We start from the raw sequence: 13,729 nt of genomic DNA on the forward strand, positions 1-13,729 counted from the left end.
ATTCTTTTCAAAGTATTTTATAATTACTCTTGAGATTTCTTCTCTGATCCATTAGTTATTTAAAAGGGTGTTGGTTCATTTCCATGTATTCGTGAATTTCCAAAATTGCTTTCTGTTGCTTGTTTCTAATTTCATTGCATTGTAGTCAGAGATTATATTTTGTATGATTTTAATCCTTTAAAATGTGTCGAGGGTCTTTTATGGCCAGCAAAAAGTTTCTACTGGAGAATATTCTATATGCTCTTGAAAATAATTTGTATTCTTTTGGTTTTGGTTGAAATGTTGGTCAGGTCTAGATGCTTTATAATGTTTGAGTCTTTTATTTCTTTTTCTTTTTTAACCTACCTAGTTATTTTCTCCTTTACTGGAATTGGCTATGGTAGTCTCCAGTTATTACTATTAAGAATTATCTATTTTCTTTTCAATTCTGTCAGTTTTTCTTCACGTCTTTTGAGACTCTGCTGTTAGGTATATGTATGTGTATATATATAGATAGAGATATAGATATGCACATATTTATAATTATAATATCTTCCTTATTTATCATCACTTTATCCTTTTAATAGGTTCCTCTTTATCTCTAGTAACATTTTATTTATTTATTTTTAGTGTAAGAATGCTTGTAGTTTCATGTTAGGCCAGTTACATTATCGAGGCACATTTTAAATTGATTTCATCTTAGTTTATCCACACAGGCTTCCTTACGGTTGCTATTTGCATGATATATCCTTTTCTATCTCCTTACTTTCAGTGGATGGCATATAGGTGGATCTTGTTTTTAATCCAATCTGACAGTTTCTGTCTTTTGACTGGATTTTTTAACCCACTCAAATTTAATACTACTATTGATATAGTTGAATTTATGTCTGCCCTTTTATTTTTGCTTTCAATAAATCTCATGTGTACTTTATTTCTCCATTCTTCTTTTATTCCTCTATACTTCCATTGTATTGAGTATTTTCTAGTGCATAACATTTTAATTTCTTTGATGTGTTTTTTTCTGTGCTTTTTTTAGTTATTAGTGACTGTTCTAGGTCTTACCATATGCAGTTTCCTTACCAGAACATACTTTTGATTTATTCTCAGTCTGGTGAGACAGAAAATACTTCTATGTAGCTCTATTTCTTCTTCCCCATTTTTGTGTTATTATCATTGTACATTTCAATCTATACATGTGGCAAAACCAACGATCTGTTGTTATAATTATTACTTTATATACTTCTACACGTTTTTAAAAGTTGAGAGAAAAAGGAGAACAAATATGTATTTATAGAGTTTGCTCTTAATCTTTTAATTTGCTGTTTCTGGCTCTCTTTTGCTCTTTTGGATTCAGTTTATTATCTTTTTCTTTTTTAAGATTTTATTTATTTATTTGACAGAGAGAGAGACAGCGAGCGAGAGAGGGAACACAAGCAGGGGGAGTGGGAGAGGAAGAAGCAGGCTCCCAGCGGAGGAGCCTGATGTGAGACTCGGTCCCAGAATGCTGAGATCACGCCCTGAGCCGAAGGCAGACACTTAACGACTGCGCCACCCAGGCGCCCCTGGATTCAGTTTATTATCTGATGTCTTGTTCATACTTCGCTACAGCTGTGATCTTTTCCATCTCCTTTGTATTATTATCACATATATTTGTATATGCTGTAATCCCAACAATATAATTATATTCATATTGTTTTATAAAATTCCTTTTTAAGTTACTTAAAGAGGTGAAGAGATACGTACTTATATTGGATTTAATAATTCCATAATTATTATCTTTACCTATGTCTGTGTGTGTATATTCTAGTTACTATCCGGTTTTCTTGCTTTCAGCCTTAAAAACTTCCTTTAGTACTAAGACATATCTGCTAGAAATGAATTCTCTCAGTTTTTATTTATTTCAGAAAGTCTATATTGCCTTCATTCTGAATCGTACTTTTGCTGAATATGAGGTTTTATTTTATTTTTCCCCCAGCGCTTTGAATACGCCATCCCACTGCATTCTGGCCTCCAATGTTTCTGATGAAAAATTAGTTATTAGTCTTGCTAGAGTTCCCTTGTAATGACAAGTCCTCTTTCTGTTGCTTCTTGGAACATTTTCTCCTAGGTTTTGGTTTTCTATAGTTTTAATATGATGTATCTGGTTGTGAATCACTTTGTATTTGCTCTCTTTGGAATTCATTTAGCTTCTTAGATGTAGAGATTAAAGATTTTCTTCAAATTTGGGAAGGTTTCACTCTTTCTTTCTTTCTTTCTTTCTTTCTTTCTTTCTTTCTTTTTTTTTTTTTAAGATTTTATTTATTTGACAGAGAAAGTGAGAGAGCACAAGCAGGGGGAGCTGTAGAGGGAGAGGGAGAAGTAGGCTCCCTGCGAGGCGGGGCTCAATTCCAGGACCCTGGGATCATGACCTGAGCTGAAGACAGATGCTTAACCATCTGAGCCACCCAGCCACCCCTCACTCATTATTTCTTTGAATATTTTTACTCTTTTCTTTCCTTCAGGAACTCACATTATGCATATGTTGGTATACTTAGCAGTGTCTCACATTTCTCTATAGGTTTGTTCACTTTTTTTCATTTATTTTCTTCTACAGGTTGCAAAATCTCTACTGAGATTTTGCTTTATCTTTGAATTTGCTCATTTTTTTTCTTCTGTCAGCTTAAATTTGCTGTTGAAGCCCTCTAGTGAAATTTTTATTGCTGTTATTATACTTTTCAACTTCAAAATTCCACTGGGTTCTTTTTACAATTTTATACTTTAATTTTTACTAATTAATTTTATAATATCTATTTATTGATCATTCTGTTTTTGGTGAGACATTGTTGTGATGTTTTCTCTTCCTTTATTAAGCATGGTTTCCTTTAGTTATTTGAATACATTTTTAATGCTTGATATGATGTCTTTATGTCAAGATGTGGGCCTTTTCACAGGCAATTTCTGTTTTTTCCCCCTTGAATATGGGTCACCAGTTCTTATTTCTTTACATGGTTCATAATTTTTAATTGAATACCTGATAATAAATTGTATGAATTCTGTTCTCCACTCGCGAGCTTGCTGATATTGTTTGCTCATTTGTTTTGAGACTTTCCTTGACCATTTTCATGAAGTCTTTTTCCCCACAGTGTGGAGCCTCGGCCATTACTGTCAGTGGGGGTAGTCTTGCCTGTGCAGAGCCACAGTCATGTGATGGTTCTGTAGCAGGGTGCTTTTTGACCATTTCTTGCCCTGATCACTCTATTAATTCAGCTGCTTCTATTGGTATCATACTTGGTTCTTAGGCTCTACTAATTGTTACCTGATTGAGTATTTTTTCAACAAAACCCTGAGGCATAAATTGCTCCACAGTCTGATCCCATTAAATTCAGACTCCTTTACAGATTTAATTTTAAGGCCAGTCTCTGAGATGGATTACTACTCTAAGAGGACTCTTCTTAGCTGTCTCTTTTTCTGGTTCTTTTGGTAAACTAGTAGGCCTATGATTTAACAAGAGTTACTAGCTTCCTTTTAATTGCTCACCACCCAAATCTTCATTGTTTTGAAAGCACTCTTGGGCTTTAACTTTCTCACACTCTGTTCTTATGCCCTACTTCTCTTCCCATGGGCAGTCTCTGAGCCACTATTCCATACTTGGGTGTGGGACAGTATCCTACTTTTCCCAAAGTGACATTATTCCTTTATGATCAGCACACTGGAAAGAGGTGGTAGCTTGCTGGCATTGAACCTCTAGTCTACTAGAGGGTGATTGGGGCCTCTGTCTTCTTTGTCGCACATGAAGTACAACCTCTGCCTGGTGATTAGTAACTGGGAGAAATTGGAGCCCCCAAACCCTTGGCTGCACTTGTCTGGAATTTAGCCTCAGTAACATGGGACTTGGGATTATGAGAAATGCTAACGACTTGCCCATCCACTGTGAGCTTGGCAGAGAGGCGGGACCATCTTCTTGGTTACACCTGCCAAGATTGGAGCTTTCATCCTGCCGACTGGTGCCAGGGAAGAAGGGAGCAGGTAAAGGCTTAAGTGTAATAGATTCTTACTGTTCTTACTCAGATTTAGTGTATTTTCTTGATTATGTTTCTTATTTTTCTCTGTGCCCTTGGGATAACTTTTGGAGAACTTAATTTTTTTTACATATCATTTTCATCAATTATGATTGTTTCTCTAGAGAGCTGGTTCGTGGAAAACCCCCTACAACCAATCTGGTCACAATTACGATTGTTTCTCTAGAGAGCTGGTCCATGGAAAATGTCATACAACCAATCTGGAAGTGACCAATAACAATTATTTAAAATTCCCCCCAAAATTTATGCTTAACCAGACAGCAGTAAAAAAAAATCAGAAAGTTCTGTCTTTAGTACATGTGCTTCTGTAATTTTAGTATATGCCAGATTGCTTATCTATACTGGCTGTATCAGTGACCATGCTAGGATGGTTTGTCTTTAGTCAACACTGGATGACAAATTTACCCTATTACTAAAAGATACAAGTAAAGATCATTTAATCACTAAATTGTCAAAAAGATTATAAGACTGATAGATCTTAGGACATATCCAAATTTTCCTTTCGAATAAGGGCATTTATTCATTCTACGATCTAAGTTGAGTGTTTGTGGGTGAGGAAGAGTTATTCAGAGAAAGCTTGGGGTTTTGGGGGGGATGGTGGGGAAGAACAAAAGATCATGACTCTCCAGAGAGAAAGCAGGGGGAGTAACAGTGTCTAAGAGAGCATATGGACTTAAGGAATTGTAAGAAACTTCCTGTGGCTGGATCATAAGCTGACAGGCCAAATATAACAAAATATTTGACTATAGATTTAGGACTGGATAGAGCAGGAGAGGAATTTATGTCAGGCTCAGCAGTTTCAATTAAGCAGAAAAGTGGTATTGTACCTCAGTTATGAGAAGTTAGATTGCAGTACATTTTTAAAAAACCTCCTTTGGGTCACCCTTCCATTTTATTTGAATTGAGCTCTTCTTCAAGAAACATTCTTGGTCAGGACTTGTATAGAGTGGAATATAGCATTTCTAAGAGTGTTAAGAAGTATCTACAGCAGAGCTGTAGGGCATGAATGGATCCCAGGGTATCCTTTATTCCCCTGGCATCATAAAAACAGGTGAATTATTGCTAAAGCATGGAGAGCCTGGCATCTAAATCATAGATGAAACTGCATAACTGGAACCTATCAAAGAAATGACATTGTCAAAACAGCTACAGCTCTATTATGGTGTCTACTTTAGCCAGGTCACACACAAAATTGGATTAGTAACAGCTCTATGCTAGCTGGGTTAAAACTGGATAGAACCAAAACAGATTTGTAAGGCTTCGGGTCTTTTGAGTATGACAGAAAACCACCCTGGGGGCAAGATGATATCCATAGTTTATATTCCACAGGGCTGTTCATCGTCAGACTAAAGGGGATTCAGAAAACTGTTCATTCATGTTTAATTTGGGGAATTGTTCCCTCGGCCCTTAACTCTCACAGTTGCATTTACATAATTATAATTACAACCTAGTTATTTCTGATAATTTTAAGCAAGTGAAAGATGTTTTTCCCCAGTGCCCATGTCAAGTGCAGAATTGGGGCTCAGTAGATAGAGCTTGCCTTGTTTGGAACTGAGGGATGTAAGTGAGTCACAGTGCTTCTCGTGGTCCTTCTTTTAAATAGAGCCTGGCACAGGTTCTGTCGCATAAAAAGACCCAGCAATGATTATTTTTAAATCATACTGAAGCTCTTTGACTTTTGGTTCCCATTCTGTAGCTGACATGTTCCTCAAAAGAGTAAACTTCTAATGAAAAAGAACATCCTAGTCATTTTTTTCTGTCCCTCATCTGAGAATTGGTAGTTCAGCCCTAGAAACTAGGGTGACATTCTTAATCTCACACTGCCCAAGATAAATTTCTTAATAAATAGGAAACAATTGTGAAACCTAAAAAGTCTGACATTCCCTTCTAGAGTATGAAATAGTATGGATATATCCAGATTTTAGAAGATTAGATAAAATGGTGCCTCTGTATAGAAAAAAAAGCAATTTCTATAGTTCTTTTAGACTTCTAAAGATTTTAAAGCTTTTAAAATGTATCTTTTATTATAAAATAATTTTAGAGTGTTTAGAAAGTTAATTAAGAACAAAAATTAAACTTATATATAGTCTTACTTTTCAATCTCTGTTAACTTGAGATACTTAACAATCTTTATTCTATATTATTTTTAAATGAGATCATATCTTTTTTCCTCTTAACATTATTTATGTATTTTCACATTATTAAAGAATCTAAAAATGATTTTTTATAGTTTCAAGTTTTCATTTAAATTCCAGTTAACATACAGTGTAATATTAGTTTCAGGTGTAGAAATTAGTGATTCATCACTTATATACAACACCCAGTGCTCTTCACAACAAGTGCTCTCCTTAATCCCCATCACCCATTTCACCCATCCCCCTGACCACCTTCCCTCCAGCAAGCCTCAGTTTGTTCTCTATCGTTAAGAGTCTGTTTTATGATTTGCCTTTGTTTTTTTTTCCTGTGTTCATCTGTTTTTTTCTTAAATTCCACATATGGTGACATCATATAGTATTTGTCTTTCTCTGACTTATTTCACTTAGCATAATGCACTCTAGTTCTGTCCATATCCTTGCAAATGGCAAGATTTCATTCTTTTTTTAGGCTAATATTATATATATATATATAATCACTATATATATATAATCACTATATATATATATATATATATATATATATCACTATATATACACATCTTCATCCATTCACTAGTCATTGGACATTTGGGCTCTTTCCATAATTTGCTATTGTTGATAATGCTGCTATAAATATCAGGGTTCATGTATCCATTTGAATCTGTATTTTTGTGTCCTTTGGGTAAATACTTAGCAGTGTAATTGCTGGGTCATAGGATAGTTCTATTTTTAACTTTTTAAGGAACCACCATACTGTTTCTCAAGAGTGGCACTTGTGATGAGCACTGGGTGTTGTACATAAGTGATGAATCACTAAATTCTACACCTGAAACTAATATTACACTGCATGTTAACTGGAACTTAAATGAAAACTTGAAACTATAAAAAATATTTTTAGATTCTTTAATAATGTGAAAATGCATAAATAATGTCAAGAGGATTTCCACTCTGGGAAACAGTTGCGTTTCCACGAACAGTGTAAGAGGGTTCCCCTTTCTCTGCATCTTCCCTAATGTCTGTTGTTTCCTATGTTTAATTTTAGCCATTCTGACAGGTGTGAGGTGATATCTCATTGTAGTTTTGGTTTGTCTTTGCCTGATGATGAGTGATGTTGAGCATCTTTTCATGTGTCTCTTAGCCATCTGTCTGTTCATGTCTTCTGCCCATTTCTTACTGGATTATTTGTTTTTAGGGTGTTGAGTTTTATAAGTTCTTTATAGATTTTGGATACTAACCTTTTATCAGATACGTCATTTACAAATATCTTCTCCCATTCTAAAGTTTGCCTCTTAGTTCTATTGTTTGCCTTGCTGTGCAGAAGTTTTTATTGGTATGAAGTACCAATAGTTTATTTTTTCTTTTGTTTCCCTTGCCTCAGGAGTTGTATCTAGTAAGAAGGTGCTACGGCCAGTGTCAAAGAGGTTACTACTTGTTTTCTTCTCCAGGATTTTGGTGGTTTCCTATTTCACATTTAGGTCTTTCATCCATTTTGATTTTAGTTTTGTGTATGGTGTAAGAAAGTGGTCCACTTTCATTCTTTTACATGCTGCTGTCCAATTTTCCCAACACCATTTGTTGAAGAGACTGTCTTTTTTCCATTGGATATTCTTTCCTGCTTTGTCAAAGATTAGTTGACCATAGAGTTGTGGGTCCATTTCTGGATTTTCTATTCTGTTCCATTGATCTGTGTGTCTGTTTTTGTGCCAGGACCATACTGTCTTGATCACTACAGCTTTATAATATAATCTTAAAGATATTTTATTTGTTCTCAGTTTGTTAGACATTTAGATTGTTTCTGTTTATACTGCATAGTAGTGTAAAAATCTTTATGTATCCATATTTATTTGCCTTTTTATTATAACTTCCTATGACATTGTTAGAAACAATTATGCAATCACAAGATCTGAAGTAAACTAAGGATGTCATGTACCCAGTGCCCATTTTACCTTTTATGAATTTATCATGATCTCTTTTTTCCTACTGAGCCTGGTCAAGACCTCAAAATACTCAATTTTTCCAATATATTTATGTACTTGTGTTCAAGACAAGTCCTACAGTTTGAAACCTTTTTTTGTCCCAAAACTCTGTTTTAGCCAATTCGATTTCACTTGTCAAATCCTTACCTACTGCAATTACTAGATAGTATAATTTATTACTATGATTTTTTGTACTACATTTTTATTCAGTCTTTCCTCTTCAAGATTTTGTCCATTCCATGAACAAACTTTACTTCCAGACTAGTTTTCTACATCGATCCCATGTTCATGAACGTTCAATATACCTCTTTACTAGAATTAAATACCAGCTCTTAATTGCAATATTTGAGGCATTGGTAAAGAAAGTGGTTTTTGTTTTTATTATTATTATAATGTTTTTAGGATGTTAAACAGAGATTAGTACAGGTGAAGAATAGTGAAGTGTTTTTGGCATTTGTGGCTTTGCTTCCTTTCCATACCACAGAATAAACAATACCTTCCATTAAGGAAAAAAAATAGATGTTTTTGGCTAGCTGATGAAATGGGTAATCTAATAGCAAAAATCCAATGACATGTCAGAGGTTTGGATTTCATAACATGTTAAAGACTGTGTTTATTCTCAGTGGTCTGCATTCAAGTGCTGTGGTTTTGATGTTTAATTTTCTGCACAGTATTGGCTAGAGTCCCAACTTCATCAGTGTTGGTATTTAGTGCTTTAATCATCTAAATTTAATAGCAACTTTTAAAGGAAATCTCTGGTTAGTTACCTATTTTCTTTCACTAGCTTTCACATTTGATGGTATTAGACATATTTACTATCTATGTTTTTATGCAGAGAAGAGCTACAATAAAAACCAGACTTTTAATGGTAGTGCTTCCAATATAAATTGGAAAGTGGTAGTATAATTAGGTTTAGTAAAGGGTCATAGGAGTAGAGACACTTCTGTAGTAATCAAAGGTGCAGTGTCAGGAAATTAAGTGAATCTGTGTTTCTATAGAAAAAATGGAAGAGGATCCCTTGAGTTTATGGTACGTTATTATAAAAGTCTTGAAGGCAGATTTCCCTTACGTTAGACCTTTATCTGCACATCAAAATGTAGTCGTTGTCATTTGCAATTCTTTGTGGGCTTCAAACTGTACTGCAAAGACCAGTACGTTCTTTTAATGTCATCATTATTAGTTCATGTACTCTTGGATTCGTCTGTGTGAAGTTCTCAGTAGTCTTAGCTGTTCCGTTAGTCAATAACATACTCTAATGTTCACATGTTTGCTGTATATATGCAGGATAATTAGATCAGCTTTCTGAGGTTATTTTTAGTCTTTTCAAAGGAGTTGAGAATGCAATAAATTTGTTCCATGCTGTTATTTATGGGGAAAGTGACTTGTATTTGATGATGGTTTACTCTGATGGCATTTGGAGAAAATTGGCAAAGTTTTGACTTTATTAAAATTATTTTTAAATTTTTTTTTAATCAATGGGCTTCTGTTTTCTGACACTTTGCTTTTAAAAAGCACCATGCCTGCTGCTATACATAATAAATTCATCACACTATGATGCAGAGCCAAGTCAACTTGGGAAAAAAATAGCCTGGGCTCTGTGTCTGGGCTATGCATTCTGGAAGTTATGGACTTCTGAATCTTAAACCTGAAGACTCATTATAGGCATGGTAAGAGCCATATGGCCTAACAAGCCTAAGGAAAATGGACAGTGAAGTACATCTGGCTCTTTTGGCATCTACAACCATGTTCTGGTTTGAGTCACCATGGAAATGCCAACAGATCCTCTGGAGTGAGGGAGTGATTTGGTGTTTCAAGCTAGGTTAATAGGCTGTCATTTTAGTTTTGGATGATGTTTACTATCACAAAGTGATATTGTTTCCATTAAATTCAACATAAAATAGTGGGTGCCAGAAACTGTATGTAGGTGCTGCGGAATCCAATTGTTGCCCTGTAGAAGCTTGTAGTATAGTGGGCAAAATAGTCATATAAATAAGCACAATATCACATGGTAAATGCTATGTATGAGATAAAGATGTGACCTGGAAGAAGTGTGTGTCTGAAAATCAGAGTAGCACCTAGATTGGACTCTGTGCTACTTCTGTGCAGGGAGGGAGGCCTGGGGTTCTGAGCTGCTAACCGGAACATTGGCCCCTCTGTGGGTTTGCGCATCATGGGCATCCAGCATCTCTTACTAGAGAAAGTTTATCAGAGTATCTTATAGTGCCTAATCAGAGATTGTCCTACCTTTCCCCACTCAGCCAAAATAAAATGTGCCTTTTTAAAGATGTTCCAAGAATATACTTGATTTTGCTTGGCATCTTAGTGGTTAACTAATTGATATCGAGGATGGATCCCTATGATTGGTACAACAGAAAAAATGTGTCTTATGTGCAAGATACATCATGTATTATGTTGCATTTTGTGTGTGGTCTTTGGTTTGTCTGTCAGACTCTCATCGAAACTTCAAATGACACCTGCTCAGATGTCACCTTTTGGTGAAGCTTTCCCTGCCTTGTTTTAAATAAGAGATAAACATATCCAACTCTGTTTCTACTATCTTGACACATATCACATTATATTCAGGCTTTATATCTTATTAGCTGTGTGGTTATGGACAAGTAATTTAATTTCCCTTTCCTCAATTTCCTTATTTGTAAAATAGACATAATGAAACCTGACTCGTAACTCTGCTCTGAGGGTTAATTGAACTTTGCATGTAGAGTCTCTGGCATAGTATCTTCACATGGTGATTTATGATCATTATTGTGTTTGGCTCTTCTACAAGGCTTTGCACTTCTTGATGTCAGGAATGGCACCTTGCCTACATGGTATCTCTGTAAATCTTGGCTTAACTTAATTACGTTGTAGGTCTTATAGATCCCAGTATCTTTTAGGTAAAAATGGTGGTAAATGTTTTATTGCTTTAAGGTAATCCGTCAGAGAAAGAATCTCCTTTTTTTAAAAGATTTTATTTATTTATTTGTCAGAGAGGAAGAGAGAGAGACACAGCACAAGCAGAGGCAGGGGGAGGAAGAGGGAGAAGCAGGCTCCCGCTGTGCAAGGAACCCAATGTGGAGCTCCATTCCAGGACCCTGGGATCATGACCTGAGCTGAAGGCAGATGCTCAACCAACTGAGCCACCCAGGCATCCCAAGAATCTCTTTTTTTTTTTTTTTTTTTTAAGATTTCCACTCCTGTATGAATACTTTATTTTTTAAGAATTATTTTATTATGTTATGTTAGTCACCATAAAGTACATCATTAGTTTTTGATGTACTCTTCCATGATTCATTGTTTGCATATAACACCCAATGCTCCATGCAATATGTGCCCTCTTTAATACCCATCACCAGGAGAACCCATTCCCCCAACCCTCTTCCCTCTGAAACCCTCAGTTTGTTTCCCGGAGTCCATAGTCTCTCACGGCTTGTCTCCCCCTCTGATTTCCCACCTTCATTTTTCCCTTCCTTCTCAAAATGTCCTCCATGCTATTCCTTATGTTCCACATATAAGTGAAACCATATGATAATTGTCTTTCTCTGTTTGACTTATTTCACTTAGCATAATCCCCTCCAGTTCCATCCATGTTGATGCAAAAGGTGGGTATTCATCCTTTCTGATGGCTGAGTGATATTCCATTATATATATGGACCACATCTTTATCTATTCATCTGTTGAAGGGCATCTCAGCTCCTTCCACAGTTTGGCTATTGTGGACATTGCTGCTATGAACATTGGGGTGCATGTGCCCCTTCTTTTCACTACATCTGTATCTTTGGGGTAAATACCCAGTAGTGCAATTGCTGGGCCACAGGTAGCTCTATTTTCAACTTTTTGAGGAACCTCCATACTGTTTTCCAAAGTGGCTGTACCAACTTGCATTCCCACCAACAGTATAAGAGGGTTTCCCTTCTCCACATCCTTACCAACATTTGTTGTTTCCTGCCTTGTCAATTTTTACCATTCTAACTGGTGTAAGGTGGTATCTCAATGTGGTTTTGATTTGAATTTCCCTGATGGCTAACAATGTTGAACATTTTTGCATGTGTCTCTAAGCCATTCATATGTCTTCTATGGAGAAGTGTCTGTTCATGTCTTCTGCCCATTTTTTGACTTGATTATTTGTTTTTTGGGCGTTGAGTTTGAGAAGTTCTTTATAGATCTTGGATACCAGCCTTTTATCTGTAGTGTCATTTGCAAATATCTTCTCCCATCCCATGGGTTGCCTCTTTGTTTTTTTTTTGATTGTTTTCCTTGCCTTGCAGAAGCTTTACAGAAGCTTCTGCCTTGCAGAAGTTGCTGTGGCTGATGTCAAAGAGGTTACGTCTTATGTTTTCCTCTAGGATTTTGATGGATTTCTGTCTTACGTTGAGCTCTTTCATCCATTTAGAGCTTATCTTTGTGTATGGTGTAAGAGAGTGGTCGAGTTTCATTCTTCTGTATATAGCTGTCTAATTTTCCCAGCACCATTTATTGAAGAGACTGTCTTTTTTCCATTGGATATTTTTTCCTGCTTTGACAAAGATAAATTGACCATAGAGTTGATGGTCCATATCTGGGCTCTCTATTCTGTTCCATTGATCTATGTGTCTGTTTTTGTGTCAGTACCGTGCTGTCTTGGTGATCACAGCTTTGTAATATAGCTTGAAATTAGGCAACGTGATGCCCCCAGCTTTGTTTTCCTTTTTCAACAGTTCCTTGGCAATTCGGAGTAAAACCAGGCAAAGACCCCATCAAAAAGGAAAATTACAGACCAATACCTCTGATGAATATGGATGCCAAAATTCTTTTTTTTTTTTTTTAATTTTTTTTTTAAAGATTTTATTTATTTATTTGACAGAGAGAGACAGCCAGCGAGAGAGGGAACACAAGCAGGGGGAGTGGGAGAGGAAGAAGCAGGCTCATAGCAGAAGAGCCTGATGTGGGACTCGATCCCGTAACACCAGGATCACGCCCTGAGCCAAAGGCAGACGATTAACCGCTGTGCCACCCAGGCGCCCCGGATGCCAAAATTCTTAACAAGATCCTAGCTAGTAGGATCCAACAATACATTAAAAGGATTATCCATCATGACCAGGTGGGATTTATTCCTGGGATGCAAGGGTGGTTCAAAATTTGCAAATCAATCAATGTGATAGATAACATTAATAACAGCAGAGACAAGAACCATATGATCCTCTCAGTTGATGCAGAAAAAACATTTGTCAAAATATAGCATCCTTTCCTGATTAAAATTCTTCAGAGTATAGGGATAGAGGGAAGATTCCTCAATTTCATAAAAACCATCTATGAAAAGCCCACAGTGAATAACATTCTCAATGGGGAAGAGCTGAGAGCTTTTCCCTCAAGATCAGAAACATGACAAGGATGTCCATTCTCGCCACTGTTGTTCAACATAGTACTAGAAGTCCTAACATCAGCAAGCAGACAACAAAAAGGGATAAAAGGTATCCAAATTGGCAAAGAAGAATTCAAACTCTCTCTCTTCACAGATGACATGATACTTTATGTGGAAAACCCAAAAGACTCCACCCCTAAATTAATAGAACTCATACAGCAATTGAGTAATGTGGCAGGATAC

The sequence above is a fragment of the Ursus arctos genome, unplaced genomic scaffold, assembly GCF_023065955.2.
Source record: "Ursus arctos isolate Adak ecotype North America unplaced genomic scaffold, UrsArc2.0 scaffold_12, whole genome shotgun sequence".
NCBI lineage: Eukaryota > Metazoa > Chordata > Mammalia > Carnivora > Ursidae > Ursus > Ursus arctos.